The sequence below is a fragment of the Triticum urartu genome, chromosome 2A (assembly GCF_056163025.1).
Source record: "Triticum urartu cultivar PI428250 chromosome 2A, HENAU_Tu73, whole genome shotgun sequence".
In the NCBI taxonomy this organism is placed as follows: domain Eukaryota; kingdom Viridiplantae; phylum Streptophyta; class Magnoliopsida; order Poales; family Poaceae; genus Triticum; species Triticum urartu.
Window position 1 is genome coordinate 567,742,568 of NC_141874.1, and position 26,129 is coordinate 567,768,696.

Sequence of the window (26,129 nt, forward strand, 5' to 3'; positions counted from 1 at the left end):
CATAGGTGCTCCACCAGATCCTGCTGCAGTTGTTGATGCACCTGTGGGCCTCGGATCTCCTGATGCATATTGAGGAAGGCTGTCCAGGTTGCCGGTAGCTGGTGATCAACTTGCGCAAGAGCACCCTGCCTGTAATATGGTTCAGTGTCAAACACTGGCTCTTCCTGCTCGCTCTCAATGATCATGTTGTGCAAGATGACACAACAAGTCATGATCTCCCACATTTGATCTTTCGACCAGGTCTGAGCGGGGTACCGGACAACAGCAAATAAAGATTGGAGCACACCAAATGTCCGCTCGACATCCTTCTTGCAAGCCTCCTAAACCTTCGCAAAGTGGGAGTTCTTGCCTCCTGGCACAGGGTTTGAGATAGTCTTCACAAATGTAGACCATCTCGGATAGATGCCATCAGCTAGGTAGTATCCCTTGTTGTAGTGCCGCCCGTTGACCTCGAAGTTCACCGGAGGAGAATGACCTTCAACAAGCTTGGCAAAGACAGGGAAGCACTGCAGCACGTTGATGTCATTGTGAGTTCCTAGCATACCAAAGAAGGAGTGCCAAATCCATAGGTCCTGTGTGGTCACTGCCTCAAGTACCACACTGCAACCGCCTTTGGCGCCTTTGTACATCCCCTGTCAAGCAAATGGACAATTCTTCCATTTCCAATGCATGCAGTCGATGCTTCCAAGCAGTGGCGGAGCTATGTGTTGTCCTGGGGTCGCTGTGGCCCCCTAACCTTGGCAAAAACTGTGAAGGAATTTTTTAGATGGTTTAGATGAGGATAAATTTAGTATTTGGCCCCCTGAACTTTCTCCCTAGCTCCGCCATTGCTTCCAAACATCCTAGGAAATCCTCTTGCTGCATTCTGTGCTAGGATCCGAGCAGCATCTTCAGCATTGGGTGATCGCAAGTATTGCGGTCCAAACACTACCACCACTGCCCTGCAGAACTTGTAGAAACACTCAATGGTAGTGGACTCAGCCATGCGCCCATAGTCGTCGAGTGAATCACCGGGAGCTCCGTATGCAAGCATCCTCATAGCTGTCGTGCACTTCTGGATTGAGGTGAATCCAAATTTGCCGGTACAATCCTTTTTGCACTTGAAGTAGCTGTCGAACTCTCTCAGATGAAATTCACAATCCTGAGGAAAAGCTTTCGGCCCATCCGATAACGGCGCCGAAATACTTTGTCGTCGTGTAGTGGAGTGTTGGCGAAGTAGTCGGAGTAGAGCATGCAATAGCCTTCCAGACGATCCTGGTTCTTTGCTTTCAGCCGCCTCGGCGCCGAGCCACCTCGCCGCGACTTTTGATTGCTCGCGAGCAGGCCAGCCAGGGCGGCGAGGACCATGAGATACTCCTCGTCCTGGACATCGCATCGACTTCCTCCTTCAGCAGCGCCGCGAGCGCCTCCTCGTCGTCCGAGTCCATCACCGAGCAGACAAATCGCCGAACACCTAGCGGGCGTGGTGGGCGCACAGCTGCCGGTATCCCGCCCTGTGTGGCCGGAGCGCCGGAAAACTCGCCCAGGAAGGTGGTGGAGAGGTTGCCGCGGCGAAACTTTCTCTCTTATCCGGTGGGGAATGGCATATCTAGCAGTGGTGGGCGGTGGGCGCGCCGGGATAGGCAGGGTGGCGGCCGAGCGTGCGGGGGTGGGGAAAGAATTTGAACGATTGTCTTGACTTTTCGCCTAACAGTGTGGCCCAGGCGTGTTTTTCTTTTCCGCCGGAGCCCCCGAGCGCTCCCAATACGCTGGGTTCGGCCTGGAATCGTCGGACCCAAAAACGGGCCGAGCCGGCAGATTTCGGCGTTTTGAGAACGCGATTGGGGTTTTTTCGGCGTCGGCGCGAAAAAAGTCACTCTGAAAGACCTGTTGAGGGCGCGGCCGGAGATGCTCTTATGAGTGTCCTCCACGTCGACTCCTTGCTACCTTGCGCACCAGCAGCAGCAAAGTTGGATCAAATCCAGGCCCGTTGACAAGGAGGGCCAAGGTGGGCGCCCGCACAGGGCCCCCAAAATTTTGGGGCCCCCAAATGTATTCCAAGTCCAGCCCAATCTTTCTTGTCAATATACAAAATAAATCTAGCTGAATCTGTGTCAGCGGCTCAGCCCAATCAGTAGAAGGAACGTCCGTCGGTGTGCAGGCCTGCTCATGTGTCGCTGGTTTGGTGTTCGCCGAATTGTCGACCGTCTTCCTCCGCCAGTCTGCCGATGGCCTATTGCCCTGTTCATCTATCGCATAGTCTGCTCGATCTTGTACGGTCCGACTTCCTCGATCCTTTCCTGGTACCTGTCTCTTCTTTTGATATGTTTGGCTCCTCCAACCTAGAACTAGTAGTAATTGGCCGACCTGTTCTTCCATGCATGTGAGAATCATTTGCGCACTGATATATGAAGGCAATTAGGGTCCGAGAAACAAGGGGTTGTTCCTGCTGTCGATTGACTTTTTTTGTTAATTTCCAAGTGTAATGAGGTGGTTCTAACTAATCATATCCTTACAGATTCAGTAAGACATATGTGCATCCTGTGTGCCTCATATGTGTTTGAGTTTATGCCTGGGAGGGAAAAATGTATTTTCTTTCTTTGTTTAATTAACATAGTCTAATCGTAAAAGAGAAATTTTATTCTTTTATTATTTGATAGACAACTGTCAGTCCGATTAAAGAGTCTAGGTGCCATTATCTTTGTCCCCTCAAAATGAACTGGATTTTTTTTAGCTAACAATTAGCTGTAGAAAGATATATACCTAATTGGCAAGTTCCTGTAAGGCTCTAGTTAGAAGAAGTTATACAATTAGGTTTTCTCTTTGAGAAAAGTTATATAATTAAGTGATGTTATATGTTGTAGGTATATCAATTATGTAGTTATATGGATTTTTTGAAATTTTACTGTTCAATATTACAATTCGCCCCGGGGTCTCAAAATCTTGGAGACGGCCCTGATCAAATCCTTTGATTGATTACAAGCAATGGCATGCAAAAACCTGCAGCGTACACACAACCATCAAGCGCACTAGCCAGCAAGCCACCCGTCGCTGAACGCACCACGGGCACGAGCTGCCCCGGCCACGGGCGCGAGCGGCACTGGCCAACACACGCGGCAGCGGCCAAGCACACACGCGGCGACCAGCTCGAGGTCAGCACACACGCACGCACGCATGCGGCGGCGCGCGGCGGCGAAGACTGGGCGAGACCATCATGCCACAAGTGCTAGCTCGCTGCGTGCACAGCGAGCCCGGCTCCACGCACGGCCAGCACGCCACCCGCGGCCAGTCCGGCTCCGCGCACGGCTAGCACGCTACACGCGCCCGCAAGCCACACACGGCCAGCACAGCTACGCGCACGACCATGACGGCCTGCGGCGGCACGCCAGCGACGCCCGCGAGGCCGGCGGCTTGTGACCGGGCAGTCTCATATTGCCCCAGATTTGAGATTTAAGACATGTTTAAGATATGTCGATCAGTTCGAACATTTAGGGAGAAAGTGAGGGTCCTATTGGGTCAATATTTTTTGACCGAGCACTGATCAAACGACCGGACGAATATTTTAGGCGTTTGAGTATGAAGTAGAGGGTCTGACTAGGAGCCATCGCCAATTTCCGCTATATCATAGGATATTATGAGACGGAGGGACTATCATGATGTTGTTTCGCCAAATAAAATGTTAATGAAATCCACACAAAGTTGTTTCGTCAAATGAAATGTATAATGAAACCCCTGACCCAGACCAATGACCGCTGACCCGATAGAACAAGTCTTTTTTTTCCAAAAAAAGAAATGAAAAGGAGGGAGTACTATTCAGCATTTCAGCTGTTCGTCGCTTCAAATCTCCCCGATCCACCTTCGTCGTCACTTCTCTCCCGCGCGACGCCAAAACACACCAGTCCGCCATGTCTCCCTTGCTTCTCCTCCTCCTGGCTCTAGCCCTCCCCCAAGCGCTAGCCACACAGGGCCCGGCGTCGGAGACCCAGGAGGACGACGTGCGGTGCCTACGCGGCGTCAAGAGCGCCCTCGCGGACCCCGACGGCCGCCTCTCGGCGTGGACCTTCGGCAACACCTCGGCGGGCGCCGTCTGCGACTTCCCCGGAATCACCTGCTGGAACCCGCAGGAGTCGCGCGTCCTCGGGCTCTCGCTCGCCGGCTTCGGCCTCCAGGGCACCGTCCCCTCCGCGCTCAAATACTGCCGGTCCACCAACACGCTCGACCTCTCCAAGAACGCGCTCGAGGGGCCGATCCCGCCCGCGCTCTGCGACTGGCTCCCCTTCCTCGTCGTCCTCGACCTCTCCGGCAACCGCTTCTCCGGGCCGCTCCCCTCCGAGCTCGCCAACTGCCGCTACCTCAACTCCCTCAAGCTCAGCCACAACAACTTCTCCGGCCAGATCCCCGCGTCTCTCTCGCGGCTGGAGCGGCTCAAGTCGCTCGACCTCTCTGAGAACCGGCTCGACGGCCAGATCCCGCCCCAGCTCGGCGCGACATTCCCCAAGGAGTCCTTCTCCGGGAACCCGGGCCTGTGTGGACGCCCTGTGTCCTCGCACTGCGGCCGCGATTAGCAGTTGGACAAGCAAATTTAAACATAGACATGAGTTAGGATATGTTGTACAATCACCGATAAATGTGCTAAGTCGTTGGATCCTATGTAATACATCACGCGAGAAGTAAGGTGGTTTGAGGGACGAGCAACTGAGGAAGCTGGCTTTTTCGAAAGAAAAAAAAAGCTTCACTCTGATATCCTAAAACAATAAAAAATCACATAATTTCGTCTTGATGTCCCATGTAGTGACTGATGTGTGCGTTTTGCATATATAGTTTTGTATGTTAGTTATGCTTGTTTTATTAAACCTGCATTTTCATACGTTTGTTTTTAAATATAATAATTTATCTCTTACTTAAAAAAAATACACGAGTTCCAGGTCTTACCTTACTTTTCTCATCCCATTATCTGAAAAATGTGTTTTTTCGACTCAAAATAAAACATCAAGAGAATACAAAACACCATGATCATACACCCAATCATCGGTATAGTTATGATGCACACAACCAACATCAACACACACACAAAAGACCGCCGACAAATCGCGAAACCATAGAAGATCAACACTATGCCTCGGGGGGTGGGGTGGGGGACAAAAATGACGTGAGCGCATATGGTCTAGATGTGAGATCCACGTGAGCTGTAAACCATACACACACCAATAAAATAACGTCATGCTAAGAAAACCAAACAAATAACTTATCATGGAGCCATTGGTCACATGACGAGAGGAAACACCACCGCCAAAATCCCACCTTGAAGATAATCCGACAATCACCCGCTTTCATCGCCAATGTCTCCAAATGGCAAATTTGGGCACCTGAGACAATAATACACCACGAGTTGTCACAGTCCCGCCAAGGTCGTGGTTATGACCTGCGAATTACCACGCACCATCTTCGTAACTTGATGTCTCAACGTAAAATCGGCACTACATGTCACCACGCTCCGCCACGATGCCCCAACCACCCAAGACAGGGCACTGGTGAGACAAGGAATCGGCCGCCGCAGCATGAACCTACCATCATCCATTGGTCCACCTAGACAATGTAGCTCTAGGAGAGAAAAACGACACCATTGACGCCATCGTCAGATCTGAGATCACTTTGACATAGGGTTTCCCCCGAAGCAGCGGACAGGTCCGCGAGAACGGCATTGATGAAACTTCGACAAGGTAACGATGCCCAAAGGCGTCGTCTTCGTTGGCCCGGGGAAATAGTCGTCGTTAGGTGGTCCATGAACCTGGTTATAATTTTTTATTATCTTTGATGTTCTTTATACTGCCATGATTGAGAATGAATAGATTGGAAGTTTCTTGAGAAAAAATAACTGTCTGTAGTGAGAGTATCATATGAAATATCATGCATATGCAAGTAAGCAGTTTATATGGGGTGTCAGACAATTAAATGTAGAAAAATAAGATATGATATTATAATATCGTATTAAATGATGTGCTACTACGTGTCACACATGACAATAAAATGAAGTCATGTATAATACTACCAACCTTATGACATTATGCATTATGAAGATAACTTCATACTATCATATGCACGATATTAATTAATATATGATACTTCTCACTGCTAGTATTAAATGTTTGGAAGAATTGGCTTGCCAATTTCATGGTCAAGAAATCCTCACTCCCTCTTGACCAATTATTTGGCAAGAATATATGAAATTAGTAATTGGATTTCCTAGCAACTTTATTTGACTCTCTCTTCAATATCTTGCAAAAAAGAATGGTGAAAGTGTTAGACGGTAACTGATGAGCTGCACATGGGGCGAGACCTTTGACTGGATCGACGGTCGACGGTCTCCTGCCGTTTTGGGCCTGCTGACAAGAACAGCTTCCCCAATCACACGGGAGAGAAACTAAAATCGCACGTCGAAACTCATTATTTCCACGTGTGGTGTTGCCACTGCTTCCAAGTCGACGGTGAATCGGTGACATCTGGTCGCCCCCGACGCATATGCATGCTCATCCTCTTGTTCCATGCAAGCGTTCAAACAATATCCCGGGAAGATGGATGCATGGCACCTTGGGTGTGTTCGGTTTTCTGAATTTTAGACCCCAGACTATAGAGGGAAGTGAAGAAGTTTCTCTGGACTCCTACACGGTCTAGAGTCGCTCTGTCCCTCTTTAGCAAAAGAACACTTGTGGAAGAATCTTGGGTCCGAAAGAAAATTCTTTTGGAACAGTAGCGTTTTAGGTTCTAATCTTTGTTTGATGGTCTAAATTTCCACGTAGAAGCTTCGTCGAAAAGGATTCGCCGTGGACTCGCACGGTCCAGTTTGGTTTGCTTTTACAAGTAGTGCGTGACACTGTAGCTACGTACCTAACGCATTGGCTCGGCCTGAAGAGTGCCCTTCTCCTGATTCTCACCCCCATCGGTTCACATGTGTGCTTTCGTGGAAAATCTTCAGACATGTGTTCCGGACAAGGAATGTTTGAAGTGTTGCTCCATGGAGCCATCTTAATTTTTCGAAAACACTAACGCCCATATGTGTGGGCGTCTGGCAACTCGCCCACACATATGAATTCTCATCCAATCAATTCTGCACGAATCTTGGTGTATTCTAACAGTTTTTATGTGCCACGTAGGATTAAACTGGTGTGTGGGCATTCATCCGGTCGCCCACACGTTCTTTTCCACCCAAGGGGGGGGGGGTGTGGGCGTTTAGTAATTCGTCCACACACCAGTTTTCACGCACGCAGAGGGGGCTGGTGTGTGGGCGTTTATCACTTTGCCCACACGCCCGTCTCCTCGCTCACACCCAAAGCTGGCAGTTGCCATGTGTTTCTACAGGGTACATGGCAACTGGCCTAGCTTTGCTTGTAAGCAGATGTCAACTCTCTTTTACCCGAGTTGCCATGTGTTTTTGCATGGTACATGGCAACTGCCCTAGTGTGCACGTAAGCAGATGTCAACTCTTTCTTTTACATGACAACTGCCCTAGCGTGCTTTGTGAGCACATGGCGACTCTCTCTTTTACCAGAACATGTTTTTTTGACATGCCTTTTTTAGTGCTAGATGGCAACTGCCTATTGTTAGTGGGTGGCAACCTCCTAAAGTTTTGAAATTATGACAACTGCAGTAGACCAGACCATACATGGCAACTGCAGTTGAGCAACCATGGCAACTGTAGTTGTCTGACATGGCAACCGAAGTTCAGCGACATGGCAACTGCAGTTAAACGAACATGGACGAGGGTCTGGACCATGACAACTGCGGGACGCACGGTGACTGTCACACGGGGCGTGCGGGACCACGAGGTACGAGGCCTGACGTACGGGGCGTGTGGGCGTTATCTATTTCGCCTACACGCACGCGTGTGAGAGGGATCGAGAGGAAAAAAAAGATGTGTGTGCATTACTTGTTTTGCCCACACGCAGGTATGTGGGCTGTTCCTTTTATACACCACACAAAATGTATGGGCAAACCCTCAAACGCCCACACGTATGACACTTATCGGCGTCCTAATTTTTTAGTCCAGGATTCACGATGATCGGCGTCCAAAGGGCCAAAGAAATTGATATATATAGAGTAAAATGCATGGTCGTTGCTCGCTCATCTTGATCACTGTACTTAAAATATACTAGTGGATATATTTATTTGCGTAACTTATGATGATTATACGGGCATTGCCTCACCCTAGAGCTCCATATTTATATATGAAAATCGGTATGCATGCTTGTTACAAGTAAAAACAAGAGAGAATCGAGAGAGATGTAAATGAATCCAACCAGTGTGAATTCTATTGATGATCAGTCTTTATATACAAAGCGAGGCGACACAAGTGAAGGGATGTGTCGGCTCGATGGGGCGAGAAAACCAGACGTGTGTCGTGCAATTATATAAGAGAGGATTATCTTTTTAGTTATAACATCAATTAAATCATAGCACTCTCTCTAATCCTTGCTTGTCCATGTGACTGATCATCCTTGAAATAATCTCCTCTAAAATCCCATGAAAAAAAATATATGAGAAGATATGTGTAAGATGCCATAAAAAAACTCCTTCCAAAAATGCAGTAAAAAAATAAGGAGAAAAATGACATATCATACTGGTTGTATTACTATTGCTTCATTAAAAACCTTCTATGAGAAACCACTCATGAAAACTCATAAAGAAAAAAGAGTACAATATCTAAGATCCGAAGATCTTGAACATTTTATCATATGTGAGTACACTCACCCTGAATCTTGCAAATCATAAAGTCAGCTCATACCAATTTCATTAACATAATTCTAGAATGAAGAACTTGGTAAAGACTTTGTGAACAAATCACCGAGATTATCACATGAATTTATTTGTAAAATATTTAGCTTCCCATTTCTTTGCAACTCATGGAGCTAAACAATATCAGAGCAATACACATTGTAATTTTGCTCTGCATAACCTATCCGCATCTGCGTAATACAAACAACATTACCTTCATAGATAATAGTTGGCAGTTTCAATGGACCAATTCCTCTTAAACTTTCAATAAAGTTCAACATTCTAAGAAGTCACATACATCTATGTGATGTTTCATACAAATCAATGATTTTAGAATGACTAATGGATGCTACCACTGAAGTTTGTCTTCTGGACTTCCAAGAGAAGGTCGTACCTCCATTTGAGAAGACAAAACCAGTATGCTATCTGGGATTATGGGGATGTCATATGTACCGACCATCACGATATCCAACCATGATCATATCTTAATTTTTCTAATAGAACAAACCAAGTTCTTTGGTGTACAGAAGATATCTAAAATATTCTTCACATCAACCCAATGCCTTTCACCGGTGATGTATTGTATCTTAGCACATAAATTTTACTTATGCATTTAGTTTCTACGGACTTGAATAGTCAATAGCCTTCAAGGTGCAGATCGACACTAGATCCGGTCTGGGCCAGGAGTCATATAAAATAACTTGGCACCGCGTAATGTAGCCCCAACCCGCGGTCCATCTTGGCACAGGCTAGGCTATGGGTCATGTAATTTAGGACTTAGGAGAAAAGGCTGGTGAAGTAGCCCCCGAGACTCAGGACGGGCGAAAATGGGTGACCTAAGGATTGACATCTTCTTTGGTGCTTGTAGTTAAAAAATCGATGATCCAGTAGCCTCTAAGACCCAGGTTGGTTTGAAAAGCTGATGTGAGATCAATATCTTCCTAGAACACTTGTACTAGATAAAACAACTTTGTAGTAGCCCCCAAGACCGAGGTTAGGAAGACATTGCTGATCTGAGGACCAACATCTCCTTAGAAATCCCTTGCAATTTTTCAGATTGAACGTCGATGCAGTAGCCCCCGAGACTGAGGCCGGTTGAAAATCCGGCCTTGGGATTGAATCTCCTCGAAAGTAATCTTATTGTCTTTTAAAAAGATTGAACTTTTTTGCGTGGAATTTTTTTATGGGTTTGTCTAGGGCACATCTAGATGTGCCATAGTTATTACACATCTAAGTGACACAATCAAGTATGGAAAGAGGAAAAGCATAAAGAAATTCCCACATGAATCTCCGCGTAAGATCAATGACATAAGACTTGGATGTGCAATACTTATGGCACATCTAGATGTGCTTTAGCAAAACTATTTTTTTATATACATGCTATGCACAGAACACAACGCGGGAGAACAAGCGCCTCTTCAAAGAGGTAGCTCAACTGAAGACCCTGTTGTCCGAATCCGAGCTGAAGGTTCAGAACCTTAATAAGAATGTGAATGCCACCATTTGTAAGTCATCTGTTCTCCTTTACTGTACTATCCATAACTTGTATGTATAACTGAATAACCACTTCAAACTTGCTTGTAGTAGCTGTCGGTGTCAAAACCGGCGGATCTCGGGTAGGGGGTCCCGAACTGTGCGTCTAGGCAGATGGTAACAGGAGGCAGGGGACATGAAGTTTTACCCAGGTTCGGGCCCTCTTGATGGAGGTAAAACCCTACGTCCTGCTTGATTAATATTGATGATATGGGTAGTACAAGAGTAGATCTACCACGAGATCAGAGAGGCTAAACCCTAGAAGCTAGCCTATGGTATGATTGTGTGTTGTCCTACGGACTAAAACCCTCCGGTTTATATAGACACCGGAGTGGGCTAGGGTTACACAAGGTCGGTTACAAAAGAGGAGATATGCATATCCGTATTGCCTAGCTTGCCTTCCACGCCAAGTAGAGTCCCATCCGGACACGAGACGAAGTCTTCAATCTTGTATCTTCATAGTCTAATAGTCCGGCCAAAGAATATAGTCCGGCTGTCCGGAGACCCCTAATCCAGGACTCCCTCAGTAGCCCCTGAACCAGGCTTCAATGACGATGAGTCCGACGCGCAGTATTGTCTTCGGCATTGCAAGGCGGGTTCCTCCTCCGAATACATCACAGAAGAATTTGAATACAAGGATAGAGTCTAACCCTGCAAAATAAGTTCCACATACCACCGTAGAGAGAATAATATTTCCACAAATCTAATTTGCTGACTTGTTTTGTCAACACGACCTTATGCCATTCACCGGTGATTATTTGAACCGTTTCCTTTAACTAGCCCCGCACATAACGCGAGGCAGTTTTTTGACACGTCTTGTCAAAGCAGAGATCGTGTCCCCTTATCACGGGATTCTCATCAATACGGGTGTGGGTAACCCAACCGCGCCATCGATTCCGGCGCTTGGGGGATAAGCGAGTTTTACCAGGCTAGTGTGGGCACATAGTTTCGGCCGCCCATATAAAGGGATAAAGATTCACCTTTTCATCCACGCCTTCTTCCTCCTTTGCTCATCCACTTTTGCACACTCGAGCTCCAGCGCCCAAGTCCGCATTTCCCACCTCGACCTTCTCCAACCATGTCCGGAGCGGGAGGCAGGTGGATGGTCTCCTCCATCACGGAGGGACACATCAAGAAGCTGAGGAGAGCGGGATACCTGCCCGACGACATCGCGCACCGGCTCCCAGATGAGGGGCAGCTCATCCCCACCCCCAGGCCCCATGAGAGGGCAGTGTTCCTTACCCACTTCCTCCGCGGACTGGGATTCCCTCTCCACCCATTCGTCCGGGGGCTCATGTTCTACTACGGCCTGGATTTCCACGATCTGGCCCTGAACTTCATCCTCAACATCTCGGCGTTTATCGTCGTTTGCGAGGCCTTCCTCCGCATCAAGCCCCACTTCGGCTTATGGCTGAAGACCTTCAACATCAAGCCGAAGGTAGTGAGCGGCCGCCAGACGGAGTGCGGAGGCGCCATGGTGGGCAAGATGCCCAACGTCACATGGCTCGAGGGCTCCTTCGTGGAGACCATAAAGGGGTGGCAATCGGGGTGATTCTACATCACCGAGCCGCGCGACCCTAAATGGGCAGCGGCCCCCGAGTTCCGATCTGGCTTCCCCATGCAGCTCACCTCCTGGCAAGAGAAGGGCCTGTCCTGGGGTAGTTCGGGAGAGCTGACCGGACTCCAAACATGTATTCAAAACATGGTGAACAAGAAGCTCAAACTCGTCAACGTAGTCCAGGTCATGCTCATCCGCCGGATCCTCCCGTGCCAACAACGGGCTTTCAACTTGTGGGAGTTCGACCCAGCCCAACACCGAACTCTGAACAGGCTCTTCGACACAACTCACGAAGAAGCCTGGAAGGTGCTATTCAAGAGTGCGAGGTTCCCCATCCCACTACCGGGGACCGCGGATTCTGCGCAAAGCGCCAAGCCAGCGCGGTAAGCTATTTTATCTCTCACAGGATACTTGTTTTTCATAGTTTGACTCTATGCGGGATCTAAGCTCCCGTACCTTTGACAGGACTGGCAGGAGACGGCCGGACAGATTGATTGTCCGGCTCCTTTTCCTGAAGGCCCAGCCGACGCTCTCCTGGCGAAGATGCTGACTCCGGCTCCTTACACGATGCCGGAGAAGACCAAGAAGGCCAAGGGAACCCGAAAGAGTTCCCGACGCCAGGCGTCATCGGACTCACCGTCCGATGACTCTGCGGCACACTCCTCCCCCGAAGACGAGGAGGAAGAAGAAGATGCCCCCCTCCAGGCGGGGGAGACAAGAAAAGGAAGGCCGCCCCAACTGGGGGGCCGAAGGGTCCAAGAAGGGAAGGACTCTCCTTCCGGACAGTTCCACCGCCGCCGCCGAAGGCGAAGACGAGTGGTTGCCCAGGGCCAAGCCCCTGGGGAGGTCGTAAGTATTCGGATACCAGAGTAACTCATAGCATTCCTTTGTCGCACTGCTTTCCCTAACGCCGAATATGATTATGCAGGCCGCCATGAGCCCGTATCGATGTATCGTCGGACGGCTCCCTGGGCTCGTCGGATATGGATAGCGATCCACTTCCGACCGCCACCTCCCCTTGCCCTGCGGACGACGCCGAGGTATTGTCTCAAGAGTCACCGGGTCGAGGGGAGACAGTCCCGGAGGCGCCTTGATACGTCTCCAACGTATCTATAATTTTTGATTGCTCCATGCTATATTATCTACTGTTTTGGACTATATTGGGCTTTATTTTCCACTTTTATATTATTTTTGAGACTAACCTATTAACCGGAGGCCCAGCCTAGAATTGCTGTTTTTTTTGCCTATTTCAGTGTTTCAGAGAAACAGAATATCAAACGGAGTCCAAACGGAATAAAACCTTCGGGAACGTGATTTTCTCACCAAATGTGATCCACGAGACTTGGACCCTGCTCCAAGGAACAAAAGAGGCGGTCACGAGGGTGGGGGGCGCGCCCCCCCTAGGGCGCGCCCCCTGCCTCGTGGGCCCCTCAGTGCTCCACCGACGTACTTCCTCCTCCTATATATACACACGTACCCCAAACGATCAGAACTGGAGCCAAAAACCTAAATCCACCGCCGCAACTTTCTGTATCCATGAGATCCCATCTTGGGGCCTATTCCGGAGCTCCGCCGGAAGAGGGCCGTCATCACGGAGGGCTTCTACATCATCATAGCCTCTCCAGTGAAGTGTGAGTAGTTTACCTCAGACCTTCGGGTGCATAGTTAGTAGCTAGATGGCTTCTTCTCTCTCTTTGAATCTCAATACAAAGTTCTCCCCCTCTCTTGTGGAGATCTATTCGATGTAATCTTCTTTTTGCGGTGTGTTTGTTGAGACCGATGAATTGTGGGTTTATGATCAAGTCTATCTATGAATAATATTTGAATCTTTTTTGAATTCTTTTATGTATGATTGGTTATCTTTGCAAGTCTCTTCGAATTATCCGTTTGGTTTGGCCAACTAGATTGGTAGTTCTTGCCATGGGAGAGGTGCTTAGCTTTGGGTTCGATCTTGCGGTGTCCTTTCCTAGTGACAGAAGGGGCAGCAAGGCACGTATTGCATCGTTGCCATCGAGGATAACAAGATGGGGTTTATTTCATATTGCATGAATTTATCTCTCTACATCATGTCATCTTGCTTAAGGCGTTACTCTGTTTTTAACTTAATACTCTAGATGCATGCTGGATAGCGATCGATGAGTGGAGTAATAGTAGTAGATGCAGAATCGTTTTGGTCTACTTGTCACGGACGTGATGCCTATATACATGATCATGCCTAGATATTCTCATAACTATGCTCAATTCTGTCAATTGCTCAACAGTAATTTGTTCACCCACCGTAGAATACTTATGCTCTTGAGAGAAGCCACTAGTGAAACCTATGGCCCCCGGGTCTATTCTCATCATATCAATCTCCATCACTTTAATCTTGCTTTGCTTTTTTACTTTGCTTTTACTTTTTACTTTGCATCTTTATACCAAAAATACCAAAAATATTATATCTATCAGATCTCACTCTCGTAAGTGACCGTGAAGGGATTGACAACCCCTAATTGCGTTGGTTGCGAGTAGCTATCGCTTTGTGCAGGTACGAGGGACTTGAGCGTGGCCTCCTACTGGATTGATACCTTGGTTCTCAAAAACTGAGGGAAATACTTACGCTACTCTGCTGCATCATCCCTTCCTCTTCGGGGAAAACCAACGCAAGCTTAAGACGTAGCAAGAAGGATTTCCGGCGCCGTTGCCGGGGAGTCTACGCAAAAAGTCAACATACCAAGTACCCATCACAATCCCTATCTCTCGCATTACATTATTTGCCATTTGCTTCTCATTTTCCTCTCCCCCACTTCACCCTTGCCGTTTTATTCGCCCTCTCTCTCTATCCTCCCTCTCTATTTGCCTCTTTTGCCCGCTTGCCTTTTTGTTTGCTTGTGTGCTAGTTTGTTTGCTTGTCGCTATGGCTAGTCTCATATATTCCCTGTTGTCTCCCGAGAGTGAAGTTCTAAATTTTAAACAAAGGGAGGAAGAAAATCTAAAAGATGCTTGGTATAGAATTTGCAATGCTCAAAATAGATCTACCAGGAAGCAATCTACCTTAGTTCTTCTACGCAATTTTTATGTAGGTGTTAATCCTTGGTATAGATATATCCTCGATACCATTACCGGAGGGAACTTCTTGGGTAGCCATACTTTTGATTCTTATAATGCTATGCTAAATTTATTTGGCTCACCACCTCTTTTGGTTAATGGTACCATGTTAACTTTGGAGCATGTTATGCAAAGACTTGAAATTATTGAAAATAAAGTTGCTACTATTGAATTAATTGAAAATCTAGATAAAAAGATCCACAATCAAATTACTCAATATGGATCTAAGGTAGGAATGACTCTGAAAAATATTAAGGGAAAGGGACCCATAGTTAGTGAGAAGATAAACTTAGATTCTACTAGAATTGATAAACTTGAGGGTATCATTACAAACTTGGGAACCGCTTTTTATTCCATAAAGAATACTCCAAGTCCTCCTACTAAAATTGCCAAGCTTATGTATGTTCCTAAAAATAAGGGTGAATCATCTAGTAAGGAAACTGCGGATCTTAAATCTATAAGTATTCATCCTAATCTTTTTGCTATCATTAAGGAACCGATTGCTACAAATGAATTTTTCGATTTTGTGCCTAAAAGTTTGATAATCACTAGAAAGAAAGAAATTCCTAAGGGAAATAGATGCCTCATCGAAGAATTGCCTACCAAAGATGGCAATACCTGGATTTATCCTCGCTTTTATGCCTAGCTAGGGGCGTTAAACGATAGCGCTTGTTGGGAGGCAACCCAATTTTATTTTTATTACTTGCTTTTTGCTCCTGCTTAGTAATAAATAAATTTATCCTCTGTTTTGGTTGTGTTTTTTGTGTTTAATTAGTGTTTGTGCCAAGTAGAACCCTTGGGAAGACTTGGGGAAAGTCTTGTTGAACTTGCTGTAAAAAACAGAAACTTTAGCGCTCACGAGAACTGCTGTAATTTTTATTTGAAGAGTGATATTTAGTTAATTCTTTTTGCAGATGATTAATAGATAAATTACTCACGTCCAGCAATTTATTTTAGAATTTTTGGGGTTCCATATCTTGCTCTAGCTACAGATTACTACAGACTGTTCTGTTTTTGACAGATTCTGTATTTCGTGTGTTGTTTGCTTATTTTGATGAATCTATGGCTAGTAAAATAGTTTATAATCCATAGAGAAGTTGGAATACAGTAGATTTAACACAAACATAAATAAATAATGAGTTCATTACAGTACCTTGAAGTGGTCTTTTGTTTTCTTTCGCTAACGGAGCTCACGAGTTTTCTATTTTGAGTTTTGTGTTGTGAAGTTTTCAAGTTTTGGGTGAATTCTTTTGATGGATTATGGAACAAGGAGTGGCAAGAGCCTAAGCTTGGTTATGCCCATGGCACCCCCAAGATAATCCAAGGACACCAAGAAGTCAAAACTTGGGGATGCCCCGGAAGGCATCCCCTCTTTCATCCACTTCCATCGGTAATTTAATTGGAGATATATTTTTATTCACCAACATGATATGTGTTTTGCTTGGAGTGTCTTGTGTCTTTGTGTCCTTGTGTCTTAGTATGACACAATCATCCTTGCTGTACACACCTTTTGAGAGAGCCATACATGAATTAAAATTTGATAGAATACTCTATGTGCTTCACTTATATCTTTTGAGCTAAGTAGTTTTGCTCTATGTGCTTCACTTATATCTTTTGAGCTAAGTAGTTTTGATCTATGTGCTTCACTTATATCTTTTGAGCTAAGTAGTTTTGCTCTTTGTGCTTCACTTACATCTTTTGAGCATTATAATTTTGCTCTATGTGCTTCACTTAGATCTTTTAGAGCACGGTGGTGGATTTGTTTTAAAGAAACTATTGATCTCTCATGCTTCACTTAAATTATTTTGAGAGTCTCTTAATAGCATGGTAATTTGCTTAATAATAATATGCTTGGTATTCAAGATTTGTGAAACTTTCTTTTGAGTGTGTTGAATACTAAGAAAAAATTGAAGCTTGATAATTGTTTTGAGATATGGAGGTGATAATATTAAAAGTCATGTTAGTTGATTAGTTGTGAATTTAAAGAATACTTGTGTTAAAGTTTGTGATTCCCGTAGCATGCACGTATGGTGAACCGTTATGTGATAAAGTCGGAGCATGATTTATTTATTGATTGTCTTCCTTATGAGTGGCGGTCGGGGATGAGCGATGGTCTTTTCCTACCAATCTATCCCCCTAGGAGCATGCGCGCAATACTTTGCTTTGATAACTTCTAGATTTTTGCAATAAGTAAATGAGTTCTTTATGACTAATGTTGAGTCCATGGATCATACACACTCTCACCCTTCCACCTTTGCTAGCCTCCCTAATACCGCGCACCTTTTGCCGGTATCATACACCTACCATATACCTTCCTCAAAACAGCCACCATACCTACCTATTATGGCATTTCCATAGCCATTCCGAGATATATTTCCATGCAACTTTCCACCATCTAGTTCATCATGACACATTCATCATTGTCATATTTCTTAGCATGATCATGTAGTTGACATAGTATTTGTGGCAAAGCCACCGTTCATAATTTCTTCATACTTGTCACTCTTGATTCATTGCATATCCCGATACACCGCTGGAGGCATCCATATAGAGTCATACTTTGTCTTAGAATCGAGTTGTAATCATTGAGTTGTAAATAAATAAAAGTGTGATGATCATCATTTAATAGAGCATTGTCCCAAAAAAATAAAAAAATAAGAAAGGGCAAAGAAAAAAAAGAAGGCCCAAAAAAGAGAAAATAAATAAAAAAGGGGCAATGCTACTATCCTTTTACCACACTTGTGCTTCAAAGTAGCACCATGATCTTCATAGTAGAGAGTCTCTCATGTTATCACTTTCATATACTAGTGGGAATTTTACATTATAGAACTTGGCTTGTATATTCCAATGATGGGCCTCCTCAAGTGCCCTAGGTCTTCGTGAGCAAGCAAGTTGGATGCACACCCACTAGTTTCTTTTGTTGAGCTTTCATACATTTATAGCTCTAGTGCATCCATTGCATGGCAATCCCTACTCACTCACATTGATATCTATTGATGGGCATCTCCATAGCCCGTTGATACGCCTAGTTGATGTGAGACTATCTTCCCCTCCTTTTTGTCTTCTCCACAACCACCATTCTATTCCACCTATAGTGCTATATCCATGGCTCACGCTCATGTATTGCGTGAAGATTGAAAAAGTTTTGAAAAAGCTAGAGTATGAAACAATTGCTTGGCTTGTCATTGGGGTTGTGCATGATTTAAATACTTTGTGTGGTGAAGATGGAGCATAGCCAGACTATATGATTTTGTAGGGATAACTTTCTTTGGCCATGTTATTTTGAGAAGACATAATTTCTTTGTTAGTATGCTTGAAGTATTATTATTTTTATGTCAATATAAACTTTTGTCTTGAATCTTTCTAATCTGAATATTCATATCACAATTAAGAAGATTTGCATTGAAATTATGCCAAGTAGCACTCCACATCAAAAATTCTCTTTTTATCATTTACCTACTCGAGGACGAGCAGGAATTAAGCTTGGGGATGCCTGATACGTCTCCAACGTATCTATAATTTTTGATTGCTCCATGTTATATTATCTACTGTTTTGGACTATATTGGGCTTTATTTTCCACTTTTATATTATTTTTGGGACTAACCTATTAACCGGAGGCCCAACCCAAAATTGCTGTTTTTTTGCCTATTTCAGTATTTCGGAGAAACAGAATATCAAACGGAGTCCAAACGGAATAAAACCTTCGGGAACGTGATTTTCTCACCGAACGTGATCCAGGAGACTTGGACCCTGCTCCAAGGAACAAAAGAGGCAGTCACGAGGGTGGCGGCGCCCCCCCTAGGGCGCGCCCACTGCCTTGTGGGCCCCTGGGTGCTCCACCGACGTACTTCTTCCTCCTATATATACACACGTACCCCCAAACGATCAGAACAGGAGCCAAAAATCTAATTCCACCGTTGCAACTTTCTGTATCCACAAGATCCCATCTTGGGGCCTGTTCCGGAGCTCCGCGGAAGAGGGCCGTCATCACGGAGGGCTTCTACATCATCATAGCCTCTCCGATGAAGTGTGAGTAGTTTACCTCAGACCTTCAGGTCCATAATTAGTAGCTAGATGGCTTCTTCTCTCTCTTTGAATCTCAGTACAAAGTTCTCCCCCTCTCTTGTGGAGATCTATTCGATGTAATCTTCTTTTTGCGGTGTGTTTGTTGAGACCGATGAATTGTGGGTTTATGATCAAGTCTATCTATGAATAATATTTGAATTCTTTTATGTATGATTGGTTATCTTTGCAAGTCTCTTCGAATTATCCATTTGGTTTGGCCAACTAGATTGTTTGGGTTCGATCTTGCGGTGTCCTTTCCGAGTGAAAGAAGGGGCAGCAAGGCACGTATTGCATCGTTGCCATCGAGGATAACATGATGGGGTTTATTTCATATTGCATGAATTTATCTCTCTACATCATGTCATCTTGCTTAAGGCGTTACTCTGTTTTTAACTTAATACTCTAGATGCATGCTGGATAGCGGTCAATGAGTGGAGTAATAGTAGTAGATGCAGAATCGTTTCGGTCCACTTGTCACGGACGTGATGCCTATATACATGATCATGCCTAGATATTCTCATAACTATGCTCAATTCTGTCAATTGCTCAACAGTAATTTGATCACCCACCGTAAAATAGTTATGCTCTTGAGAGAAGCCACTAGTGAAACCTATGGCCCCCGGGTCTATTCTCATCATATCAATCTCCATCACTTTAATCTTGCTTTGCTTTTACTTTTTACTTTGCATCTTTATACCAAAAATACCAAAAATATTATATCTATCAGATCTCACTCTCGTAAGTGACCGTGAAGGGATTGACAACCCCTAATTGCGTTGGTTGCGAGTAGCTATCGCTTTGTGCAGGTACGAGGGACTTGAGCGTGGCCTCCTACTGGATTGATACCTTGGTTCTCAAAAACTGAGGGAAATACTTACGCTACTCTGCTGCATCATCCCTTCCTCTTCGGGGAAAACCAACGCAAGCTCAAGACGTAGCACGCCTCAAGGCGACCTTCCGGACTCCGGGAGCAGGGGGAGAAGGCCCCTGAGGGCTCCGAGTTCGGCCCTCAGCTGAACACCGCGCCGGAACCTCCAGTGGTTCCGGGCTCGGGCAGGCGGCCTCCTTCCAAGAGGGGCGAGACGCCTGTGCCGATGACCTCTGTCCATCTAGAGGCGCCGGACAATCTGCTGGGAGCGCTTCACAACACTTCCATCGACGAGGAGCACCATACTATTATGAGTGCGGTGGTCCAGAAGGTTCAGTCCGCCAAGAGCGGATTGACTGAAGCCTGTGCCAGCCTTCTAACAGGCTTTGAGGTAAGTGTTTAAAATATAGGAAAAATATTACCGCATAGACAGTAGCTCCTGATGCTCTGTTCGGTGTTCACAAAGAAAAGCCGAATAGAGGATCAAACAACATCGCAGGAGTCTAATATAAGTATGTCAATATGCATATGCAGGCTTCGCTGCTGGCATCTGCCGCACTGACTGCGGAGGTCGCCGCACTGAAGCAGGACCTTAAAGTGTCCAAGGACGAGCTCGACCTTGCCAAGAGGCAGCTCGAGGAGAACAAAGGTAAGTAATACCTAGTTTATGGATGTGTATAAAGAGAATGCGATTGCAAAATGATAGGATCATCATGAATTTGCCAGGGGCCACGACCGAAGTGGCGACCCTAAGGCAAGTGCTGTCCGAGGCTGAAGATAAAGCGGCCAAGGAGCGCACCGAGCGGGAAAGGCAAGAGGCTCGGGTGGGCGAGGTGCAGCAAGAGCTCCTGGCTCTCGTGACAAAGCACGAGGCGTCGGAGTTTGACTTGAAGATGCGAGAGTCTGAGCTTGCCGCGGCCCTCGAGAGCGCAAAAAGTGCCAAGGCCGAAGCCCAAAAGGCCCTCCAGGAGATTGACGCGATGAAGAAAATAGCGGCGGGTAAGGCATTCTATATGCAAAGCAAGCATGTGAAAGTAAATTACCTATTACTTACCCGAATCCGGAGCTCTCTAGGAGCATTCGCAGATTTGCCCCGCAACGTGTTGGATGCCACACAGTTTTACCAGGCCGAGAAGGGAAGCTGAATGGAGAAGCTGTTCTGGTCTCAGTATACTGGGACCGAACACCCGGTGCCTATGAGCGACCAGCTGAAGCAGCTGGTCGAGCTACACAAAGCGGCCAAACAGGCCATGAAGGGCTTTATAGTCCGGCTGTGGCCTGGCGACGCCCTTCCGACTAGCTACTTCGGCCTGGTGAGGCGGCTTGTGGACGCCTGCCCACGGCTGGAGGTCGTCAAGCGGTCTGTCTGCATCAAAGGTGCACGCCAGGCTTTCGCCCGCGTGAAGGTGCAATGGGCCAAGCTAGACGCCGTCAAGCTGATCAAGGAGGGGCCGCCGCAAGGCAAGGAGCATCGCACCCCCGAAATTTATTATGAGCGTGTCCTAAAGGGTGCCCGTCTTGTAGCGGACGAATGTTCAAAGGATGTAATATTTGAGTAAACTTGCTCGTGTGATCCTGTATGATGAAAACTTGTTTCATATGCGCTATGCAACGCTTGTTTGAATTTAAAATATTACCTTCTGTTTGGCTGTTTATCCAATCTGAGAGATGGCTAGTCCTCGGCTTCTGCCCCCATGCCGCGAGTGCTAGGGTGTTCGGGATAAACCTGAGCAATCTTGTTCCCATTTTTGGGTCCTTCGAGGGAGGTGCTCAGCACAGCGAACAAGGCAAGCGAACTAATAATGCTTTATCACTCTCACTTAGCCATAGAATTCTATAATTTTAAATTTTGGCGAAGCCCCTGGTATTCGGAAGGCCAAATTCGGGGCACGATACACGCCTTTAAGCCGGACAGGACCGGCTCCTCGCTCTAAGCGGCATAAGTCTTTAGGGACTCGAAACCTCGCCGAACAGCGACCAGTCTCTCGCCTTATCATGACAGTCAGTTTTAGCTTTCTCTACTGAGGTGCTTAGCCCAGCAGAACCGGGGCACAATCGCAGTAGTTCTCCTAGCGCTACCTTAGCCGATAGAGCGGAATGTAAGGTACCAAAACATAGGAGCCGGGCAAACCCAACATTTGACCAAAGACATGATTCGGAGCTGATGCATATAATGCTATAAGTTCGGGGTGCCGCACTTGTGAAAGTGTTCGGACTTCTCACACCATATTGTGGGGTACTTAAGCCCCTGGTGTGTTGGCCGTACCAAAGTGTACGGTTGCAATGCGTCATTAATGAACACATATATATGAAACAAGAATGCAATAATAGTCGTAATGTTATGCGTTGTTTATTCAAAGAGGTGCGTTAAAGTAGAATGATATAAATAGTGCGATAAGCAAAAAGTAGGACTATGTCCCTTCCAAGGGCAAGCTGAGGAATAGTATTAAAGCAAATATTTCACTCGGTATCGTAATCCACCTGGGAGTCCCGTGGTTTGATGTAGCTTTCTGCCTCTCTTGGTTGCTACATCATGTGTTCGGCAATCATGCTGCCGGACAAGATTTCCAGAGATTAAAGTCCTGAAAGAGAAAAATAACAAAGCGGGAAGCCCCTAGTGCAGTTTAGGCCGCGTCTTGGAGCGTGCAGTAGTTGTGCCCCCCTCCCCACCTGTGCCCATGGTATTTTTAATGCGTAATTATGTACGCGTGGCACAAATTTCGCCGTTTGGCTTGGGCCGGGGTGGGGCCCGCATTGCTACGCAAGCTCAGACAGTGCCAGGCGGTCTAGTTGCCAATTACTCCGAGCACGTTTGAAGGTGTCCGGGTCTTGAAATGCTGAACTGGTGGATTGCCTTGAGAGGCTGCTTTGCGCTTCTGCTGTGAGGGCCGCAGTGTGCTCCTCCGTGTGGAGAGAGCGCTCTGTGTTTCCGTTAACTGTGATGACCCCCCGGGGTCCTGGCATCTTGAGCTTGAGGTATGCATAATGCGGTACCACATTGAATCTCGCAAATGCGGTTTGCCCGAGCAGTGCATGATAGCCACTGTGGAATGGGACTATATCGAAGATTAATTCTTCGCTTCGGAAGTTATCCGGGGATCCGAAGACCACTTCCAGTGTAATTGAGCCTGTGCAATGGGCCTCTACACCTGGAATGACGCCTTTAAAGGTCGTTTTTGTGGGTTTGATCCTTGAGGGGTCTATACCCATTTTGCGCACTGTGTCCTGGTAAAGCAGGTTCAGGCTACTGCCGCCATCCATTAGGACTTGAGTGAGGTGAAATCCGTCAATGATTGGGTCTAAGACCAGTGCGGCGAATCCGCCGTGACGGATACTAGTGGGGTGGTCTCTGCGATCGAAGGTGATCGGGCAGGAGGACCATGGGTTGATCTTTAGGGCGACTGGCTCCAACGCATATACGTCCCTGAGCGCATGCTTCTGCTCCCTCTTGGGGATGTGGGTTGCGTATATCATGTTCACCGTCCACACTTGTGGGGGGAACCTCTTCTGTCCTCCGGTGCTCGGCTGCCGGGGCTCCTCTTCATCATCGCTGTGTGACCCCTTATCTTTGTCTTCGGCAATTAACTTGCCGGCCTGCTTGAACACCCAGCATTCCCTGTTGGTGTGGTTGGCTGGCTTATCAGGGGTACCGTGTATTTGACACGAGCGATCGAGTATGCGGTCTAAACTGGACGGGCCCAAAGTGCTTCTTTTAAATGGCTTTTTCCGCTGACCGGGTTTAGAGCCTTTGAATCCGACATTGACTGCCGTATCCTCAGTATTATCGCTGTTAATGCGGCGCTTATGTTTGTTGCGACGTGACCTGCTATTGCTGTCCTTGGTATCCGAAGTACCATGGTTTTTTGATATGTTATTACTGCGAGCCAGCCAGCTGTCTCTCCCACACAAAAGCGGGTCATGGGGTCATGAGTGTCGTGAGGGCTGCCATAGATTTCAGCTTTTCTTGTCCAAGGTACCGGGCAAGCCACTCATCGTGGATGTTATGCTTGAAAGCTGCTAGGGCCTCTGCATCCGGACAGTCGATGATTTGATTTTTCTTTGTTAGGAACCGTGTCCAGAATTGCCTGGCCGATTCTTCTGGCTGCTGAATTATGTGGCTCAAGTCATCGGCGTGTGGTGGTCGCACATAAGTGCCCTGAAAGTTGTCGAGGAATGCGGCTTCCAGATCTTCCCAACACCTGATGGACTCTGCTGGCAAGCTGTTAAGCCAATGCCGCACTGGTCCTTTGAGCTTTAGTGGGAGGTATTTGATGGCGTGTAAGTCATCGCCGCGGGCCATGTGGATGTGGAGGAGGAAATCCTCGATCCATACCGCGGGATCTGTTGTGTCGTCGTATGATTCAATATTTACGGGTTTGAAACCCTCTGGGATTTGATGATCCATTACTTCGCCTATGAAGCATAAGGGGTGTGCGGTGCCTCTGTATTGGGCTATATCGCGACGCAGCTCGAATGGGTCTTGCCCACTGTGTTCGGCCCGGCCGGATTGACTTTTACTATATCCGACGTGACGTTTATCGTCTCGCATAGTGGCGCGCCCTCGTGATCCATAGATCGATCTTGCATGTTTTGCTTTGTCCTCCAATATGTCTCGCAGGTCTGGCGTATTTCCCCATGCCTTTTTATTTGAATGGCGTCGGGGTGCAGGCTGAGTTTTTGGCTGGAATGCCTCTCTATCGCGGCCACGAGGTGGCCGATCAGCCGCATCATATGCTTCTTCCTCCAGTCGGGGTAGCAACCTGCATTTTGGGTAACTCTTGGAGGGGCGCTCGGGTTTAAATTCCTCGGCCCCAAGGACTTCAGTCCATCTGTCAGCTAGCAGATCTTGATCAGCTTGAAGCTGCTGCTGCTTTTTCTTAAGGCTATTTGCCGTGGCTATAAGCCGGCGCTTGAAGCACTCTTGTTCGACGGGATCCTCTGGCACGACGAATTCGTCATCACCAAGGCTTGCCTCGTCTTCGGAGGGGGCATGTAATTATCATCCTCCGCTTCTCCATCTGCCGCTCTCTCAGGAGGGCTGGCTCCTCCATCCTCCTGCTCTAAATCTTGCTGGAGGGGATTGTTGTCGTCTTCGGCACTATCCGGAGTGTTATTATCTCCTATGCCAGTATCACCACTTTTGCTTTGGCGGGACTTAGAGCGGCGCCGCTGACGTCGGCGCTTGGGTTGCTTCTTGGAGGGGTCATCCTCCGCTGTCTCGTCGCAATTGCCTTCTTTGGGTGTGTCCACCATGTATATATCATATGATGAAGTGGCTGTCCAGTGCCCTGTGGGCAGTGGTTCATCTTCGTCTCCCGCATCATCGTCCATATCGTCGATGTCTTCGGAGTCAAAGTCGAGCATGTCGGTTAAGTCATCGACAGTGGCTATTAAGTGGGTGGTGGACGGGCCGCGAATTTCTTCGTCATCCGCATCCCAATCCTGCTGGACATAGTTCGGCCTGGATCCTCCTGACAAGGAGAGAGACCTTAACGCATATAGTATGTCGCCAAAGGGCAAGTGCTGAAAAATATCCGTGGAGGTAAACTCCATGATCGGAGCCCAATCGGATTCGCTAGGAACGGGCGGTTCGGAGTCTGTGGCCGGAGAGAGATCCGGCAGTTTGTCAACACGGCTCTCGTGTAGAGTAAGGTCGATGTTCGGCTCGATCGCCGATGAGGGTAAAGCCTCCGTGGCGGGGTCCATCCACCTGTCAGTGGACGGCGCAACTGGCTCCGAATTGAGGGTCGGAGCGGTTGTCAGTGCGATCTCCTGAACACTGTCTGATGGTAGAGCTAAATCGTACTCATCATGACCGCATGACGCACAAGGCAGAGGCTCGAATCCGTCGAAGATCTAGTCTCCGCGGATATCGGCCGTGTAGTTTAAGCTTCCAAACCTGACCTGGTGGCCAGGGGCGTAGCTTTCAATCTGCTCCAGATGGCCAAGTGAATTGGCCTGCAGTGCAAAGCCACCGAATACAAAAATCTGTCCGGGAAAAAAAGTCTCACCCTGGACTACATCGTTATCGATGATCATAGGAGCCATCAAGCCTAACGGCGACGACACAGAGGAACTCTCAATGAAAGCACCAATGTCGGTGTCAAAACTGGCGGATCTCAGGTAGGGGGTCCCGAACTGTGCGTCTAGGCGGATGGTCACAGGAGGCAGGGGACACGAAGTTTTACCCAGGTTCGGGCCCTCTTGATGGAGGTAAAACCCTATGTCCTGCTTGATTAATATTGATGATATGGGTAGTACAAGAGTAG

General features: G+C 47.1%; 1 pseudogene; it reads left to right on the forward strand.

Annotated features, from left to right (window-relative positions):
* Window positions 1–3,822: 3,822 nt before the first annotated feature.
* Window positions 3,823–4,764, forward strand: LOC125533662 (inactive LRR receptor-like serine/threonine-protein kinase BIR2 pseudogene; annotated as a pseudogene).
* The last annotated feature ends 21,365 nt before the right edge of the window (window positions 4,765–26,129 follow it).